General features: G+C 24.3%; 1 long non-coding RNA gene across 1 annotated transcript; it reads left to right on the plus strand.

Annotated features, from left to right (window-relative positions):
* Positions 1 to 307: 307 nt before the first annotated feature.
* On the plus strand, positions 308 to 14,535 carry LOC145836950 (uncharacterized). The gene is made up of 6 exons (XR_014369891.1): positions 308 to 387; positions 2,851 to 2,931; positions 4,544 to 4,710; positions 9,348 to 9,555; positions 11,789 to 11,883; positions 13,841 to 14,535. It is a non-coding gene; the product is annotated as an uncharacterized LOC145836950 (long non-coding RNA).
* The last annotated feature ends 301 nt before the right edge of the window (positions 14,536 to 14,836 follow it).

Consider the following 14,836-nt stretch of genomic DNA (forward strand, 5'->3'; position numbering starts at 1 on the left):
TAGTTTTATCTTGACTACTACTACCTTGAGTTTGGGCACTATTTTAATGATATATACTTGTTTAATTTAGTTTATTTTGACTATATATTGACAAACTTATATTTGTACATCATTATTAATAGGATAGTAAATTGAGTTGGTTTAATGTTATAATTTCTTAAGCTACCCTAACCCAATTTATGTTTTGTTACATTCTTTACCTAAAATATGCATATCTTTATGAAATATCTTTTATCTAGCAGTAAAACTATCAATATTTCTATTAATACCATCATTATCTAAGTTTTCTCAAACTCTAATATTTTCAGAAAGCTTGTATAAGTAGTATTTTAGCTTAGACCAAATTTGAATGCTGATGACTTTGATCTGTGGAAGACTGCTGTAAAGGTAATAAAAATAAGTAGTGACAACTATGCCTAGTTACGTTAAACTTGTTCATCTAATTTTTACTAGGCAGTATATGAGATAATGCTCAGATTTTTTTCAATTTAAGTCCTAATATTTTTATTATTAAGTCTTTTATTTGGAAGTTTTACCAGTTAACTAGTTTTTATTAGTTTTAATAGTTCTTGAAGAAAAGAAGTAAAATTTTTATACTGATACTGAAGTAATGAACTAGATCCAAAAAATTCTTGTTTTTTATAAATATATAACTCAAACAAGGTTTTAAAAGGGAGTTAAACATTACTTATTAATTTTTAAACTTATTAAGACCTTGAAGCTATTTTTAGAGCTGTAATAAGTACATAAAGTAATCAATAGATTAAAATTAGTTTAATATTTAATTTATTAGAAGCTATACTGAGGTGAATAAAAGCTGATTTGTAGTTATAAATTCTTGTGTATGATTATTACAATCATTAAGTGTTAAAAAACCTTATTTAGTTGCCAAGCTTAAACACTAAATTACTTTCTTTTACTTTTAACTACCATAGATAGTTATAAAATTTTAAAGATTAAGGATGTGATATATTAAAATTTGTTTCTTATTTTGGTTAGTAGTTTTTAAACAAGACTTTTTTTAAAAAGGTGAAACGCTATTTAAGGCTTATATGTTATTTAGCCATATTAAATGTTTCTTGCTTCAACATATTTTACTGAAATAAAGTTTTGATAAGTTGTAAAACAAAATAACCATTTTACTAGTTTTTATAAGTCATACTGCTTTAAATTTCTGTAAAACTAGCAGTATATATAAGACTTAATCTAGTAGTCTACTAAAGTGGTAATTGATAAGGGCTATTATTATTGCTTTTTAAAAAATTTATTAATCAAAGATTTTATGGACAACAAAGTAATTTGAAACTTTAAGAGTTGATAAAACCAAATCTTTAAACTTGTACATAGCTAAATGCTTTTTTATAGCTTTTATCAGAAAAAGTTCTTGTTTATAGGAATAAAGTTTTTCAGAAGAAAATTATATATAAAGTTGTTTTAAATATTACAGTAAAAAGTTATGAAAGAGCTAATAATATTTTTTTTTTTAATCTTAACATAATAGTGTGATATTGCTGACTTAAACAAACTTTTTACTCTCTCATTGAAAATTATATGTATAATGTTGTCTTTAAGTCTTTTTAAACGTATGTAAAAGTTTTATTTTTAGCATCTAAAGTAATTATTGTGTATCTGTTTTCCTATTTAAAGTTTTTATTTAAAATTGATTGTTAATACTTCTTTAATTATCACAATTAAAAAGCATAAATTTAAAATATAAAAATCAATTTAGTTGTCTAACTCAACAAACAATAGCTTTTGTTTTTTTTGAACAATTTTTTATTTAATACATTTTTAAGCTCAAATATTATTCTCAGAAATTAAGTTTTGATCATTTACTTTTGGGCCTTTGATATAAGTTGGACATAATGGCTTTTTTGTTTTCCAGATTTTGTTTATGTTTCCAAAACAATTTTAAACATAAAAGTGAGAAGTACCTTATTGACAAATTTTCTTCACTATTTACATGTTTTACTTAAAGTTTAAATTAGGTCTGATTAAAACCTTTCTTTAGCTCAAGGTATTTAAATCAAATCTAGATATATTTCTTTTAAATTGTAGATAACTTAATAGTTTTTATTGATTTTTAAAGTCTATTTATTTAAATGAACATCACTTAAGTTCATTTATTTACCAAAACCAAAACAAAACTTTAATTTGTTTAAAACTTTTATTGACACTTACTTAAAAATGTTTGATTGCTTGTAAAATATAGTCAAATAAAATAATTTTTCAAAAATTCAATGCCTAAAAGTTAAAATAAAACTAAAAAAAGCTGAAAAATAAATAGTTTTCTTTGTGATTAAAAAAAAAACAAAGTTAGTTTAATCTAAACAAACTTTTATTACACTGGTAAACAAATTTTGTAAATATATGTGTTTTAGTTAGTATAAGTTTGATTACAATAAATGTTCTATAACTCTTTATAAAAGCTTGCTAATCTAAGGTAATACCAACAATTTTAAGATTAATACTTTTAAACATTTTTATCTACTCTTGTTATCAAAATCTTTTAGAAAATAAAACATAAAAGTCTTGTCTTTAATTTTTTTTCTTTTTAATTCATTTTACTAGATCACATTAGTACCTTTTATTTTAATAAAATTAATATTTTTATTTTTATATTTTTAATTATATTGTTGTTAAGTTTATTTTGCATTTAACTTTATTTTACCTTTAGTCCTTTAAAAAGTTTTGTATTAAAATGAGTAAACAAATTAATTTTAATTTGAAAAAGCTAACTAAAGTTTTAAGTAAGAAATATTAAATTGTTTTATGTATGCCTGTAGAAACAAGATACTTTTATTGTTATCATAATGAAATACAAATAACTAATGATATCTTATTAATTAGAAACTCATCTTAAAAGTTGTGCACCTTCAATCTGCTCTGCTCTCAAGTTGGCTTTTCAAATAACAATGCTGCTAAAACAAGGTTAATTTAGACAGTTTTAACCTTACTGGTTCAAACTTTTATTTTAATCTGTATATTTAATGCTTTAAAAACTTGTTATAACATTAACTTTTAAATTTATTCTTTCTTAATTATTATTACCTCAACCAATACTTATATTGAACTACAAAAAGAAGTATTAACTTTGAAAACAATTTTTTTATATTTATATACATATTTTTTGTTCCATTTTTAAACAGTTTTGCACTTTTTATCGATATGCATTGATAAAGTGAAAATTAACAACTTAAAAAACAATGCACCCTTTATGATACCCAACACTCATAGTAACTGGTAAAAACACTTTTGTGTGCACAGAATTTAATTTCAATGTTTTTAGGTGCTCAGCTTTTGAAAATCACTAAGCTAAAAAGTATATAAATTTGAACACTATAAGTTGCTTCTAATGAAACTTTAATAAATTTATAACTCAGTATCATTAAATCAACATTTTTTTGAATAATTGTAAAGCTTTATTTTTATACGGTTATTAAATGAGTCATTTCATTTCTAAATTTCCATTTGTTATAACTTATTAAAAGTAATATAAGCTTTTTTTCTAGATTTCTCATCACTTTTAAATTTACAAAATGATTCAAACTTTCATTTACAATTCAAAAATTTGTATTAAAAAAACTTTCCAAAAGCAAAAGTTCGCTTTAAAACAAAGTTGTACAACTTAGCTAGTTTAATATCTAAGCTTTAGTTTTGTGACATCATAATGTATGTTTAAACGTTTAGATTTTATAACTTTTTGATGTTTGTTGTTGCTTACTTTTTAAAAACATTTAGTAATTTTTTAAAAATATATTCGTATTAAAGTTTGCAAATAATACACAACTATCAATTCTATAACAAATGATTAGTATTTTCTTCCTCCATTAATATCAACATGTGTACGTAAAATTTGCTACACATGTTGCCTTATAAGGAAAAAGAGAATTTTTAGAAAATGTGTATGAAAATACACGTTGTTACTGGTCAAAATAAATAATTTAAATCACTTAAGCTGCCCATATAAGAATATAACAAAATTTATTTGTTTTCTGTTAACAAGCCAACTGTTTTAAAATATTTTTTAGTTGATTAGATATTGCTTTTTGTGACGTCACATATCGCGTGTATTTATCTTGAAATTTATTTGACGCTGTTTAAATATTATTAAAACTTAGATTTTTTTTTCAATATTTTTTAATTTTAAACAAAAGGAAACAATTTTAGATACATGAAATGTTTTATTTTACAGTAACATTAACAACAAAATAATTCATGTAAAATTCGTATTAATTCTCCTTCTAGTCGCTGAGGTTGTCGGCGTTGTCGTTAGCACCCGAGCCAAACCTTCTGAAATAAAATAAAATTTAGTATTAGTTATAAAATAAAAATAACCGCAAGCTTCTCGCCAGCAAGCTGCGTTCAAGATTTTTAAAGCTAATTTCGTCAAATAAAGAAATTTTACGGTCTAATACATATCTAACAATAAAAAAACAACTTTTATTACTGATAAATAAACGTCAAATAAGCATGAACTTAAAATAATCTAAATTGTCTCATGTAAAGTTATTGCAAAATACTCACGCTTGCAATTCTTCAGCCTGAACACTGAGTAGGTGCACACTCAAATAGAAGAATCCAAACACGAGGACGAGAATTCCCCTGCCCAGTTCTTCCATCAACTCACTCCTGAAAAAGTAGAATGTCCCAAGCCAGATTGGGATGGCGAGGTACATCAGCGTTAGATGGATCGGTCTCATTTTTTCGGTTAGTTTTTAATCTGTAAAATATTGTTATTTTTAAGCAACGTGAATATGGCTTTTAAAAACGCAGTGCGATACCTTTTTTACTTTTTTACGGTTTGAAATTAGTTAAACTCAAGATGTCTGATCATTAATTTTGTTGAACTTTTTAATTTATAAATTGATTCAGTTGTTTGCTTTTTCCATGAACTTGGTTTTTAAACTTTATGGGTTAATTTAGAAGTTTTATTGAGATGTAAGTAAAATAGTTTATTTCTAATGAATTTTCAATAAAGATAAAATTAGAAAATTTGTTTATAAAGTGTATTGCAACATTAAAAAAAAAATTCTATGTTTATAACTTTGCCTGACTTATAAAAGCAAAAAATAACTAAATATATGTTTGAAATTTAAAACTGCTTGTATACTAACTATATATAAGCAATTGTTGCATATTTTCTTTGTCTAAAGCAAAATTAAGATATAAGAAATTTTATTAAGTTATTGACACAAAATATATAGTAGATAGTATTTAGTTGTTCATTTGTTAGCAACACAAAGTTTATAGATAGTGTTTAAAAATGTTTGTTTTATAAAAAGTTCAACAAATTATTATAACTTAAAACAACGCAATTAGCAAAAAAGATTAACTTTCAAATAATTCAACATTATTTAATTTACTTAACCTTTTTCTGATTATGTTTTTTTAAAGTTAAAATACAACTTAAAACTCAAGTTATTGAATTTATTGAACTCAAGTAACTTAAAACAACGATTTGCGCAAATGCTTTCATTAATTTTGAAATATTTCTTTTGACTTCTGTTATCTGTTGATTAAAACTTAGTTTTTAAAACCAAACTTTAAAACAGTTTGAAGCTGAATTTGTTGCATTGTTTTCATTTACACAAAATACTTATACACTGTTTTATTTTGAATAATCATATTTTATCTGATTAAAGGTAATAATATTTGCATTTTTTTTCTAAAGTTTTTATGTTTGAAATAATTAAAAATGCTATTAAATCGGTTTTAAAGTTTCTAAAGTTTTCAATCAATACATAATCTACTTAGAATTAAAGTACATAAGCTTCTTTAAAAATTTAATCAAGCAAGCTTGCTGACTCAAAACTTTTAATGATTTCAGAAATAATTTCAGACTTTTTAAACGTTTTTCTTTTTTTCTTTCGAACATTTTAAAAGTTATACGTGTACAAGAAGTAACGGAAAAACACTGAACGAAAAAATCAAAACAAAAAGAATTTATTTCAATTAAATTCTATCTCACGTAAAATGTATTGCGGTTTTTCATAAATTCTTTTGTTTAAATAAAACAAAAGTTTTTATTTTTGTCTGCGGTTTTACGCACTTATAATTGATACAAAAATTGAGAAAAATTTGTGATTCTAAGTGCGATAAAACCACAGACATATTTTTAGAAAAATTGATAAGTTTTACCAATTGTCACAGAATTTTTATCAATTTTTTATAAATATTTCATTAGACAGGTGAATAGCAAAACTTGAGAAAAAGTTGTTATTATAAGTGCGTAAAACCGCAGACAGAAATAAAAACTTTTGTTTTATTTAAACAAAAGAATTTATGAAAAACCGCAATACATTTACGTGAGATAGAGTTTGATTGAAATAAATTATTTTTGTTTTGATTTTTTCGTTCAGTGTTTTTCCGTTACTTCTTGTACACGTATAACTTTTAAAATGTTCGAAAGAAAAAAAGAAAAACGTTTAAAAAGTCTGAAATTATTTCTGAAATCATTAAAAGTTTATCGCACTTAGAATCGCAACTTTTTCTCAAGTTTTACTTTTCAGCCGTCTAATAAAACATTTATAAAAAATTTAAAAGTTTTGTCATGACTCGTAAAGTTTATTGATTAAAAAAAAATTATTGCACTCAAGCTGATTTATCGTTATTATTTACAATATATAAAATAGTACTCAGAGTTGCCAAAAAACCTGAAATCCTGGAAAAACCTGGAATTTGAGAAACTGAGAAAAAAACCTGGAATTTTAAACAACTTTAAATTTTAAGGCCATGGGGGAGTCCAACACTTTTTTTTACAAAAATTAACTTTGGCTTTCATATGAAAGCTTGAAGTAAAAACTACAAGCCAGTTTTTATAGAACTCTAAAATATCATTTAACTTTTGAGATGTTTTATTTATTGTAAAAAGTTTCCAATACAAACGTATGGACCACAAATTTTTCATGGTTAATTTTTTCAGAAATTTTTAAAATCTCTAAAAATCTATTTTCTTTTAAAACGGTAAAAAACAATTTAAAGCTTAACAAATACTCTAGAAAATAAGATCAACCTGTAAAAAACATGGCTTACCCTCCCTATTGCCTTAAGTAGTAAAATTTTAGTTTGACACAAAAATATACCAAATAGTTAAAGAAAGTTATCATCATCAAATAATTTTTATATTTAAAAGTATATTTAAAATAGCTACATAGTTCAACTCAGTTTTCGGAATCACATTTGTAAATCAATTTTTGAAAACTACGGTTTATAATTAAAGGTAAATTTATATAACTTGTTGTTGTATTATTCCAACTTTTATTTTGACTAAAATTAAAATTTATTTTTTTTGTACAGACTTACTGGATAAGGACTAAAAATAAGGCATTTCGCGAACTAAAATAAATGTTAAAACGTGGCACTGAGAGAATATTGATAATAAATATAATATTTAATCATGGCAACATCATCAACTATGGTCAAGTAGAAAAGTTTAAGATCAAAAATCAGAATATATAGATATTAGTATTTTCTTCATAATAAATGCTTTGTACTTCTTAATCAAGGGTTGAATTTAAGAAAATATTAGAAAATATTTCAGTTTTTGCGAATTACAGTTTTATATTTATCGTTTGCTGTATAAATTAGAATATAACTAACACATTTGTAAATGAACTAAATGTATTCAAGACGTTTTGTTTTTCAACGTTAATACAAAGTTTCCAAAAACAATTAAATGTTTTTTATTTATTTTACGATTACAAATATTTTTTGCTCACTCTCGGCAACTTAAGAGTGAGAAACATGCATTCCATAACAAAATTAATTTTTATATGATGTTTTAAACTTTGCAAACAAGTTAAAAAAGATCTATGTTTACTTTACTTTTATAATATACCTATATAATTAATTTTTACATATACAGGAAATTTAAAAAAAAAAACTGCAAATTGTAACAATGTCAGCAATCCACAATATGTACATGGTATCATACATGTTTTTCATAATTTTTATTTCAACGCTTATGTACAAAGTCCGAACGAACTTGTTAGGTTTTAAAATCAAACTTGATCACTTTACATTCATATTGTTTAATTTTTAATGCTTTTTGCGCGAACTAACAAGTTTGTTTTCGGATTTCGCAAAAGCCAGCCTAAGTTACGTCACGATGCGAGTAGTGCAATTTTTTTTTGTAAACAATATTTTTCTAGAAGTTATAATTAGTTTATATTCAGCAATTGTATTAAGAGTAATACCCTAGTCCATAAAATAACAATACTATTTTATTAAAGTTTATTCAATACTATTTTATTAAAGTTTATATTCAATTTTTTACCGCTTGCTCGGTGGAATTTGTATTAAAATTCGTAAAAATATCCATAAAACTATAAATTTGTTCTTAATTTAATTTGACCAACGCTTTGACTTAAGTTAATTTCATCAAAAAAAATCTCTTTTAACAAATATTTAAGTTTATAATTAATTATTTAAATTTCTTATTGTCACTTTATTTGATTTAGTTTCATCAAAAAAAAAACTTATAACAATTATTTCAGTTTATAATTAATTATTTAAAGTTTTTTAAAACTAACTTAATAATCTTAACTTAAATAACTTTCTTAAAATATATGTGAAACTACTTTTAAGTTTTTATGTTACAAAAATACAAACAGACGATGATATTTTTTTGGTAAGAAAATTATTTTATTGCGTTTAACACAAAAAAAAAGTAATTAATAAATTTTTTCGTGTTTCAGTTCTGCTCGGGGTTTCCATTCTCGTTGCTTGATTCATTTTCATTGCTGCTGTTAAAAAACTCGTTTAATTGATAATAATTAAATATAGTAGTTGAAATTTTATGTTTTAACAAATTGTATTAGTTGTAATTAATTTTATTACAAGTGTATGTGTTTACATTTATTTTGAATAAACAGACCACTTTCTTTTAGTACTTTCAAAGCAGTAATTATAATTTCTTATTATATGTAATGTCAATTACAATGCTAATAAAAATTTAAATTGATATATGTATTGAAGACTTAAATAATTGTTTTAAGTTGTTTTTCAAATAAGGTTGCATTAGTTGATAATTTTTACTTTTTATATTAGCAACACAAATAGTTTAAAATAAAGTTTTTAAATCTTTACTTGTTGTTCACTTATGTTCACAAATAACAATTGAAAGTAGATAGAATTGGATACATAACAAATAAAATTTAGAAGTAGGATTGTTGTAGTTATGAAGTGTTTAACTTTTTAGTACAGTTTTATACACACCTCATAATGAACTATTTCACAGATACAAATACATTTAATTTGAATCAGCCTCTTTTAAAGTGCTTGATAGTTTATTAATAAAAAAAAAAAATACTTGGAAGTATGAAAAAGTTTTACTTTTGTTTCAGTTTTGATGAAACACTCACAACAAATTACTCACCTTCCGTCTCTCGGAAACAACCAAGATTTGAGAGTTTCGCACATCTGGAACCCCATCATGGCGTCAAGGACGAACCCGCAACAGCCTAACAGTTGCGTAGACTGTTGTGGGTTGAATAGACGGTACCACAAGTAGATTGTCATGACTACCATCTTGAGGAACGACATTGTGAATTGGTGAGTAGTGGTTTATTGTATAAATCTGTAATATATGAAAATACTCGTTATTTTATTTGTTTTATTATAAAGCTTTTTGTTTGATTAGATGGATTAGTTTTAGTTTGACTTTCATTTTACTAATTAACTTAAAAGTCTGTTGAAACCAAGTTTAATGCTAAAATTAAAAATGTGTTTACCCCAATCGAACTGCTAAAGTTGATTGGTTTTAAATAAGACCATGTTTAAAACTATTTTAGCTGCTTAACTAATTATTTTTGTACATTATTTTAAAAATATATTTATTTTTAAGATTGTAGTTTAAAATTAAAAAATATAAGCTGTCTAAATTGAAACATATAATACATAAATTTGTTTTAAAAAGTTTTAAAGCATAAAATGAGCTAGCTATATATGTTTTGATGTTTTTGGATAAAATTTTAAAGCACAAAATAAACAATTACTTATCTTAAGTTTTTAAAACTACAGTAATGAAACGATTTCTAAAATATTCAAACATTTTTTATTGATTTTATAATTGTTTTAACTTAAGCTTTTACATATGACTAAAGATTTGTTCGTACATTTTTGTTTTAAACTTTAAATTACTAACTTGTGAGAAAATTTGTATAGTGTTTTTAAAATGAGATATTTTATTGTTTTAAAATTTGAGTTAAACTTAAATTTGTTGTAATGTTTATGATTTATTACTTTCTAGTTTTATAACTCTACTATAACACATTAAGCATGGCTTAATTCGAATTTTTTAAATAAAGTATCTAAAATTTATTTTTATAACCTTTCTGAACTGCAAATACTTTTTAATTCTGATTAAATTCAAATATAGTTTATCTATGAGATTTAATTCACTGAAAAAATCTCCTAACTTTTAAAACATCTGTTCTGCTTCGAAATCTATAATTTTTATACTAAGTTCAGTAAATATTCAATTTAAACCCTTTAAGTTTAACTATCATAATTAGTTCTAATATCTTTAGAACATTTTATAACTTATTAGCAAATTTTTAACTATTTAACTTGTTAGCCAATTTTCAAAAACGTTATAATTAGCAACTTTATTGAGTTTGCCTAACATATAACCAGTATTAATTATAGTTTATAATTTTATACATTTTAATAACTTCTCTAATTATACATAACATTTTTGTTTAAATTTATTAGTAACGATTATTTCTTAAAAAACTGAAGTAAATATTGTTAATTATACCTAAAAATAAATAAACATGCGTATCTGTCTAATACAATTCTATTCTGCTTTAAATCAAAATTGTATGTGAAACGTTGCTACTGAAAAACAGTGAACAAAAAAAAAACAAAAGCTTTTGTATTATCTAGTTATATCTCATGTACAATATAATTTTCTTTAAATTCTTTTGTGTATTTAAAACAAAGAAATTTTATTGTTTGTGTGGTTTTAACATATTGATAATCACAAATCTGTCTCAAGATTTCGTATAATTTCAATAAACTATTTAAATATTAAAATTTACAATTTAAACAGTTTTGTAAATCCTGGTTAAATTTATGTGATGTATTATTATTACAAAAAAACTGTTATAATTTTTTGTGACACTTTATTTAACACTCTTTTAAAATCTTACTACGTTTTTTGTTTAGCACATTCTTTAACACTTTATTTAATATTTAGTTCATTAGTTTACTTCTTATCTTGTACTAAATATGTTGTTTAACACTTTATTTCAGGTAGATAAATTATTTAATGGTAGTTTTTGTTAACAATTTATAAAAACAAAATACATTATAATTAGGGTTAATTCTAGTTATTAAGTTTTTATTGATTTATACTATTGTTTATGTTTTATTTTAATTTCAAAAACCTGAAATATTTGTTTTCTTTAAACTGAGTTTCATTAAAACTTTTAAATTTTTCAAACTTCAAGTTATACACTTACCGCGTACTGTATTAAATTATATAAACAAAATTGGTTTGATTGAACTTGAATGTCGGACTTTTGCGGTAATTTGTTACGTCACAGTAAATCTAAACAACTCACATAATTTTATCAAGATTTTTTAGAATTATTATATGTTTTATAATGCATATATGTACAGCTTTAAACGATTTTATTTTTTTTTCTGCAAATATTAAAAAAACACAAGTACATCAGTTTTAATGTAGGATAACAAAATAAGCTAGACGTTATAATTGTTTATTATTAAATATTATATAAAATGTAAAATACTATTATAACAATTTAATACGTTATCACAGATGGACAAATTTAACTTATCAAATTGTTTGACTTGTCAATTGGAAGCATCAATTTTTTCGATGAAAGATCTTCATCGATTTTAGAAAACGTTTAGGTTAGTTTTTACAAATGTTTAAATAGTTATTAAATTATCTTCAGCGCTTCAATTTCATTTAAATGATTTCTTTTTTATTTAAACCTTTTGTCAAGTAAAAGTTTTTGTTCGAATTTTTTTCCTACTTTAAATCAAAAATTTAAGCAACCAGAATATTTAAGAATATTTAGTTCGTTTAAATTAAACTCCTGGTTTTTGAATACAGTGCTTCCTCGCTAATCCGGTCCTCGCTAATCTGGTTCCTCGCTAATCCGGCCGGTTTTAGTCGAGAAGTCGACTTATTTACTTTAGCGTTTAATTTCATTTTACTTCGAAAAAGTATTCAATTTACGTTTTATATGTATGCAAGCAATACATTGTTACGTCATAATAAAGTATCATTTGTATAATCTTAAGTTTTTTTTCATACTTTTCCCGCTCAGTTGTAACAAACTTGTTTAATATTCATTTGCAATGTTTCTGTCTTTGCTAAGCAAGTTACACTTTAATATACTACAATCAACATATCTGGTTAAAAATAGATAAGACAGCAAAGAAACGAAAACGCGTTCAACTAACAATTGAAAACAAGTTAAAAGTTTGCGAAATGGCAAACAATAATGTGCTTAAAGCTGTTATAATGAGCCAGTTTAACATTGGTAAGTCAACTTTAAATGACATTTTGAGAGGCTTAGAAAAGTTCAAAAAGTTTAAAGCCGAAAAGGAGGAGTTGGGACTAATTGGAGCTGCTAAAACGTGAATAAAGTAAAATAAATTAAATTAACAGAAATTTTATAGTACGTTTTGTTATATACATTCATAATATAACTAAGGTAGATAATTTGTAAAGAAAGCGATATTTTGTTCTTATCCGGCCAAAGGCAAATCCGGCCGTATTTAAAAAAAAATCTTGCCCAACTTGGCCGGATTAGCGAGGAAGCACTGTACTTATAAAGTTATAATTACAACATGCTTATTAAAGCCTTTTATATTCTAAGGTCTGTAGATATCTCTTTTAAATATTGTACACTACTTCAAATTTTTCCCAGTTAGTGCAACAAATACATCTTATTTGTCATTTTAAAATTATGGTTTAAGATTTTGTTGTAAAATAATGTTCCAAAATTTTCCATTAAAAAAGTTATATTGCGAAATTACTGTCAATGTCATCCGAGCATATATTCTAAAAGTTGTTTTTACGGCATAGTTTTTGTCATTATGCTTTATAGTTAATTCAAAACCAAAAGAAATTGCAATAAGTTTTAGTTTTTCCAAGTTTTTATTTTATTAAAAGTGTTTTCTACAATATTTAAGTTATCTTAAACACATTTTGAAATTGTTACATTACATAGGTTTATCTTTAAACCAAAACTCCTTTCAAAGTTAAAATTAGTTAACTTTTATTTAAACCAAGTTTGAAAATTACAACTAATCAAACCTGATTAAACCGAATTTGTCAAGTTTGCGTTTTCAATAACTTATTACGTCACATTGGTTAATATTACTGCACATTAAAGTTTTTCGGGCTAATTTTAAAAGTTTTGTTCTAATGCTTCAATTTCATTAAAACTAAGCTAATAATAGTAATAATGATAATAACTGGAAATTACAAGAATTTTCAGTTTACTTGCTTTAATTAAGTTAAAGTAATTCTAGTGGTCCTAAAAAGGACCAATATAAAGCATTCCTTCTTCGGAATACTTTATATTGTTTAAGAAATATTTAAATAATTAAATACAAGTAAACTGTTTTTAATCTATTCTGTTATAAGGACCAAAACAGTATTTTAGCTTATATCGCCTCCAACTACTTGAAAATAATCTGTGCTGTTTTTCACTAGATAAACTTTTCATAACTTTTAAGCACTAGAACTAATTTAGCCTTAATTAAATATAATAAAAACACGTTTTTTACATTTTTTATTTAAATTGATGAAACAGCCATAAAACATGAAATTAAAAAAAAGTTTTTTTCATAGATTTCTCCCTCGTTGGCTGGCCGACGTGCTCCAATCAGTGACGTCTGTTGCGTCGTTCCGGATGAGTGCGCTTGCTGCGCAAAGTTGTGCTGCGCGCGTGGCGTTCCGCTTGACCGATCCCACGTGACATTACGACGCTCCTCCTATCAGCTGCTTGATACGCACCGTGTTCTTTGCTGTTTAAATTTTGTTTGAAATTATTATTACGTTATATCAAATTCGGGAAGTAATGAAACTTGATGACATAAATGTTTATTTTTCGCTTTTTAATTACTATTTTTTTGTGTTAATTAAAAATGAAAGCGGTTGCAATAAATTACGGTCAAATTTCAAATTTACAACAAAAACTTACTTCTAATAATAGTTATGAAGTATTATTTCTTTAAATACTTTTTATCCTTGTAACTTATTTAAACAATTTGTAACTAACAAGAACAGCTCGGTCGCTTTCTGAAGGACGAAAACGACGTTGTACAGCATGACGATATCCATGACGTACTTACTGCTTCCTAGGAAGTCGTGCACGTAGCTAGTCTCCATCCTCATCGTGAAATAGGACACGGAGGTGGAAAGCTGGATCACGAGCCAAAAATACGTAATAAAGTTCATTTTTAATTAAAAAACTTTCTGTAATTAGTTTGAAAATTTAATAAAAACTTTTTTTTACTGCGTTTTTATGCGCAAGAAATATTGGTGTCCTGTTCTTAAAAGTATATATTTGTTTAAAAAAAAAAGGACAATATATTTAAGTTTTTTCACATACGCCTTAAATTTTTTATTAATGCTTTTGGTTTTATTGAACTTACTTATGTTCAACTTATTCAAACACGATTTTTTATTACAAATAATTTAATTACGCCCTTTTCTAACTGCTAATAGTTTTATAATATTCTCCCAACAACTTAACTTTTTAAATCTCAAGCTTTCAATCTTTACTTTTACCTGCGCTGTATTTATCACCTATTTGTATTAATACTCAAAACTTTCGCTTTTTAT

The sequence above is a fragment of the Thalia democratica genome, chromosome 5 (genome assembly GCF_965202585.1).
Source record: "Thalia democratica chromosome 5, ktThaDemo2.hap1.1, whole genome shotgun sequence".
Classification (NCBI taxonomy): domain Eukaryota; kingdom Metazoa; phylum Chordata; class Thaliacea; order Salpida; family Salpidae; genus Thalia; species Thalia democratica.